This window comes from Arvicanthis niloticus, chromosome X (assembly GCF_011762505.2).
Source record: "Arvicanthis niloticus isolate mArvNil1 chromosome X, mArvNil1.pat.X, whole genome shotgun sequence".
Lineage (NCBI taxonomy): Eukaryota > Metazoa > Chordata > Mammalia > Rodentia > Muridae > Arvicanthis > Arvicanthis niloticus.
In genome coordinates this window covers 31,207,116-31,213,480 of record NC_047679.1, presented here as the reverse complement: position 1 = coordinate 31,213,480, position 6,365 = coordinate 31,207,116, and the positions used below count along the sequence as shown (strand labels likewise).

The following is a 6,365-nucleotide window of genomic DNA, read 5'->3' as shown; positions in this document are numbered from 1 at the left end:
CAAAACCTTCTATCTCCAATCTGTCCTGCCTGCAAGCTGTGCTGGGGTAATGGAGGCACAGACCATACTTTCCTCTTAATCAACATTGTCACTGGAGGTGGTTCTACATGTTGCTTCAGTTCTTCAATCATGATATAACCCATAGTAATGTGTGTGTGTGTGTGTGTGTGTGCGCGCGCGCGTGCATGCATGCGTGCATGAGAGACAGAGAGAGTGAGACAGAGAGGTGTAGGCTAGTCAACCTTAGGTATTGTTTCTCAAGATCTATTTATCTTAGTTTTTGAGACAGGGTCTCTCACAGAACCTAGAGCTCATCAAGTTGGCTAGGCTGACTCACCAGCAAGCTCTTGAGACACTCATGTCTCTGCCTCCCCTGCACTGGGATTAGAGATACATACTACCATGCCTGGCTATTTTTCACATGGGTACTTGGTAGTTTAACTCAGTTCTTCATGCTTCCCTGACAACAGTTTACTAATTTTACTATCCCTTCCAGCCCGTGGCCTCATTTTCAAACAGCACACACAATCTGTTGACACTTTTATCTCTCCAAGGTTGGCAGTGACATTTTAAGTTTTCATTTCTCCAAGGAAAAACTAACTGCAACTCAGATTCATATTTTTCTCGTATATATTAAGAACACATATAACTTCTGTGACCTCAAAAAGTGTGCATGTTTCTTACCACCAGAAAGCAAGCAATTCTGAGGTGGATGCCAACTGAGTATCTTCTGATTAGTTTAATTCTGACACTATTTACCTGGAGATACATCAGAGCCCACAAGTTGAGGGGTCAGTTCCCAAGATCCCCGTTCCTTCTACATTAGATGTTGCTCAAAAGCCCCAGGCTGTTTTGTTCTGACCAACAAGATATGGATCAGAGTGCTCAGCCCCCATAGGCATTTAGTTTCTTGGAATGTTTCACGGGACTTAGGGCAATGTGCTTACTGGCTTTGGGTATGGCTATTATAAAGGATAGAGATGATACGAAGCACAGGGTGAAGCGTGGGAAGAGGGCAGAGCTTCTATGCCTCCCTGGAACCTCTACGTGTTCAGCTAGTTGGAAGCACTCCAAACCTTGACCTTTTGAGATTTTTGGAGGCTTTGTTGCAAATTCATACTTGATAGGAGACTGACTGGGTAAATCCAACAAAGCCTGTCTGTTCAGGTTCTCCTTGGCCTTTCTTTGTGGCAACTCCCTCTTCAGATTAGGGGGCAAGATTGCTCTTGAGAGAACAGGGTCTTCTGATCTAATATGAGACAAGGTAGACCACAGGAGGTCAGTTAAGCCAGAATCTGTGGTCTGTTATCTCAATGTCCCAGAATAAGAGCATGCTATGTGCCATATCTGATGCCAAGGTCATATGAAGCATACAGGATAGTTAATGCTATCTTCACGCCTTCTCCAGTACACCAGTTCCTTGAAGTCTCATGATCCATGCTTTAGATCCAAGTTTAAGAGACACTCACCGCTTGTCTTTTCCATTCTGCCATATCTAGTTCATTGAAAAGAGCTCATCTTTTTAGACATTAAATATATGTATATGAGTAAATGTTCATACTGCATGTATGTCTGTGCACCATATATGTGCCTGGTGCTCACAGAGACTTGAACATGGCATCAGAGTCCTTGAAACTAGAGTCACAGGCAGCTATGAACTAGCCACGTGGATGCTGGAAGTTGAGTTTGTCCTCTGGAAGGGCAGCTGGTGCTCTTAACCACTGAGCCATCTCCCCAGCCCTGCAAGAGATTTTTTTTTTGAGTGTCTGTCTAGTGTACATTTTAGAACTGCTCTGCTCCTCTTCATTCATCACTGGTGGTACTTTCAACACCATTTCCCCTGCTTTTTCTAGCATAGTGTTCTCTGTAGATCAGTAGCAGCAACAGTGAACTCATTAAAACTCAAGCCAAGGCAACTCCGCTGCTTGAAACCTTCTATGGATTCCATTAAACTTAAAACAAACCAGCATATCTTGCCAAAATGGCCTCCCCAAAGCCCTGCTAGTTCTTGACTACCATTCTTACTTCATTTCATGGCATTTTCCCACGTTTAGGCTTCATGTTCTGGGATTATACGTTCTCATCTTGAAACTTTGAAATGTGTACTCAGTTCTTTCTGGAGTATTGTTTTTCTTGGATCTTTTTCACCTTATCAATTTAACTTCTTGTAGTTGTGCTTGCCCACAACCCCTCCCCTTGTTCTCCTTTTCAGTTTTTTTTAAATATATAACTTATAAAGATTTATTCCAGTTTGTTTGGCTCTGTCTGCTTCTTTCCCATAGTGATAAGCTCTGAAGCCAGATAGTGAGCGAACTATTCAGCCTTGTGCATTGTTTTCTCTCCAGCCACAGTGGGGGTGTGAGAGGGATGGCACTTGGTACAAGTTCGGGAAATTCAGCAAGAAATTTTTCTCAGAAAGCCCTTAGCCCTTAGCTTGCTGGTGTGAGCATCCAGGCCTTTTCACATGGACCTCTATAGAGGTTTGAATGGTCAGTTTTCCTGTAGCGCACAAAACGTACAATTACATTATTTGTTTTCCCTACCAGACTGCGGGTAGCAGGCTCATAGGACTATCTGTTGCTGATTTTTAAAGCCCTCAGCACCTAGTACAGTGCCTGGATCACAACAGACAATGTTTATGCATGTGATGAATGAAGTTATCCTTTTGTTAAAAGGTGACTTGGGACCAGAAAAATGGCTCAAGGGCAGAGGTACTTGTGCAAAGACCTGGCGGCTTCTATGCTGTCCTCAGATTCCACAAGGTAGTCGGAAGACTGAACTTCTGAGAGCTGTTCTCTGACCTCCACATGTATGCTGAGGCATGTATGCCTGCACACACACACACACACACAAAATAAAATTCCTAAATGTATTTAAAAGGTGACTTAGTTAAAAGCATAGGACAATGGAGAGGTGGTTGCCAGTCATTTCTCTAAGGAGAGAAAGCAGGGTTGTGTGGTTTGGGGGATGCAGATCTGAAACTCCTTCTGAGGTGAAATAATTCATTTATTATAGAAGGAGAGTACTTTGGGGAAGCAAGCTATCGAACTTTACAAAGATGGAACAAAAATCATTTAGACTTTGGAGAAAAGAGATGTTAAAGTGCTACATGAAAGGTATTGTAGTCATGAGTGGAGTGACACATTGCTTCTCCTTGAAAGGTTTCCTCTCAGTGGGTGCATGTGGAAGAAAGTTAATGTCTAAGGAGAGGGATCGAATCATGGCCCAGAAACAGGAGCCAAGGAGAGAAGTTGATTGCCTCACAGTGTCCTTGACAAGATCCAGCTTTCATTTCCCATTAGACTTGGCATTTGCTACTCTACTAGTTCCCCAAATCATTAATGGGTTTTCGATGACTATTGTAATTTATTCTAGAAATATGACTGGAACTGTTTCAGTGCATTCCGTCACATACAAAACAGAGATAAACACACAGCATCTTACATACACAAGCGGAATTCTGAAATTAAATTATTACATACTTTGGAAAACTGATTCTTTAAATTCTTTTATTATATTTATTTATTTGTGTGAGTGGGGTATAACTGTGTGCATGTGGAGGTTAGAGGACATGCTTGTGGGGTTTGGTTCTTTTCTTCTACCATGTGAGTTTTAAGGATCAAACTGGGGTCCTCAGGCTTGACAGCAAGTGCCTTTACCTGCTGACCTGTCTTGCTGGTTCTGGAAAAAAGATTATTTGTATATCTTCGTTTTTGAGATTTATTTTAAATTTTTATTTATTTTATTCTCCTCTCATAAAATACATTTCAAGCAGTTTCCCCCCCTCCACTCATCCCAGTTCTCCCCACCCCCCAATTCCTGTCTCTTCCAGGTCCACTCCCTTTAAGATTTATTTTAAGTGCGTGTGTGTGTGTGTGTGTGTGTGTGTGTGTGTGTGTGTGTATAGGTCCAGGAGAGGTGAAGGTATGTATATAGGTAAAAGGGACTTGAGTGAATTATGGCTTTATGAACAATATTGTGTCCTGTTCCTTTTAGGTTATCTTTACTGAAATATGCCCAAAAGTCAGTCTTAAGCTGTCCCATCAATGTCCAGTATCCTCTGGTTTCCCATTTTCCATACTTTGAGTGAGACTCTTTTTGCTTCATTTTTTTTTTTACTCCTCATCTTGACCGTTCTTGTCAGAAATAGACTTATCTTGCCCTCTGTCTCTCTGAGCCCCATTCACTGTCACTCATCAACCCAATGTGTACCGATGTATGTGACAGTGGCTCCCTGCACAACAGGTGTGGACTTTTATGGGAGCCTTAAACTGACAACAGTAGTAGAAATTTTAAGGGGTTATGAAATGAAGTCAAGTAAAGTGCTTGCCTTCTTGGTGCTTCTGAGAGGCCCCAGCTGGCACTGATGCTCAGATGACAACCACTCGCCACTGTACAAGTGTGTACCCCATCGATGTCCTCTATGCTCAGTGACTTCACCCCTGTCCAGGACATGGTGCTTGACTCAGAGAATTTAAAGCTTCTTTTCCTCACATAGCAAGAATGGTTGATGATGCCTGTGCTGAGAATATCCTGTCATGGTGGTTTGAAGTGTGGTCACTCAGGGAATGTATTTTAAGTCTGTTCTGCTGAGTATTTCTGCCAATGGAAAGATTTTTTTGATGGCTTTTCATTTTTCATTTTTCTTTATGTTTATATTTATGTTGTTGTTTTGTTGAGACAGGATTACTCTTCAAAGCCCTTGCTGCCTGGAACTCACTATGTAGACTAGTCTGATCTCAAACTCACATCACAGAGATACACCTGCCTCTGCCTCTGCCTCCTCCTGAATGCCAGAATTAAAGGTGTGAGCTACCATGCCCTGCCCAAAGGGAAGCTTTATATGAAGTTAATTTCTGAGACTGAAGAAGTTCATCAACAAAGCCATGTTCAAAACAATGACCATGAGCCATAGGATTTGAAAAAAAAAAAAAATAAAGCTTTTCCAGGTACCTAATCTTGGCCCTTGCCAAACTTAAAAGTAGCCATTTTCCTTTGTTTTATTCTCTTTTGCTGTCTCCTTTGTGCCAAGCTCTAAGGTTAATGCATCAATAAAATCAGGAAAGCCAAGTTAGCAAGGTCTCTGAGGCTAGCAACCATGCCAGCCCATCTGTTTTTTAACCGTTTGACCTAGGACAATGTCTTATAGTTTGATGTTATGGTATAATTACATTATTTGGTGACTGTTTTTTGAGTGCTAATTATTAAGTAACTTTAACAGCTCCCAAGTTACCAAGCTTGGAATCAAACAATGTCTGACATCAGCACCTTGCTTCCCCCAATTTTTAATGAACCTTTTCTCATTTTCTGGCCTCTAGATAATACAGCTAAAGATAGACTTTTCCTACTTTTTTGAAGTTCACTACACCCCTCAGAAACAGTGAGAGAGTGCAGCCAGCCTCCTCGTGAAGATTAGGAGGGTAGTAAGATAACGTAGCCACCTCCAGGCTGATATCTGAGCCCTGCTTTCCACATGGTCAAGCCTTTCAGAGGCAGCCAGCCTATGGCTTGTATCAAACTCTATATTTAGGAAGAACAACTGTGAGCTATGACAGGAATTCTCTTTAACACTTTAGCCTTGAAGCGAGCTCCCCTCTAGCCCCAGCCAGGAGCAGCTCTCAGGACCGGAGAGGGACAGAGCACTCCAGCTATTTCAGCCACATGAAAAGCACTGGAATTGAGATCCCAGCTCTGAGGACACCGGGAGTTCCTTCTACCCTGTAAAGCGGTTTTTTTGTGTTTTATTTTTTTTTTGTGTGTTTTTGCACCTGGCTGCCTGGGACTGTCCTCAGGCAGTAAACAAATCCAGAGAGCAGGTAAGCAGAAGGACCCAGCTTTCACTCCCAGCTTTCACGAGGAAATTTTCTTGATTCCTAACTTAAAGTAACTACTCATAACTTTGTAAGTTGCTAAGTACTGGTGGCTTCTTTGTTAATTCCCTATTCACTAGTGGTATCCCAGATTCTATTTTATGAAGTATGTGTATGCTTGGATGTGTGTGTGTGTGTGTGTGTGTTTTGAAAGGGTATTGAACTAAAGGGATTTTTCACTGACAGGGCTGTTAATAAAATGTCCAGACATGGTAACTGTGACCTTGAAGCTCTGCTGGTCAGTGTTACAGTCAGCTGCAGACTGACAACATTCTCTAAGCTGAGAATCAGAAGAGCGGGCAGAGTAAAGTTGGAATGTTAAATGTTGTGTGTGTGTTTGTCTAAATGAAAATGATGGTGAGAATTGTTACACGATATAAGCTTAGAATTCTTTTCTTCCTTCCCTAACTGCCAGGCTTGGTCTTAACAACAAAGTTGTGTAGATTGAACCATCTTTCCGAGAGCTTTGCTTTGGTCACTGTTTTCCTGTACCCA

At 42.0% G+C, this 6,365-nt stretch overlaps 1 protein-coding gene across 1 annotated transcript in view; it reads left to right on the top strand.

Moving 5' to 3' along the window:
• The first annotated feature begins 5,488 nt into the window (after positions 1–5,488).
• The window catches only part of Smpx (small muscle protein X-linked), a 52,573-nt gene continuing 51,696 nt past the window's right edge, over positions 5,489–6,365 (top strand). The window contains exon 1 of the mRNA XM_034485439.2: positions 5,489–5,816. The gene's annotated coding sequence lies outside the window, so the exon portion shown is untranslated. The remainder of the gene's footprint in view (positions 5,817–6,365) is intronic.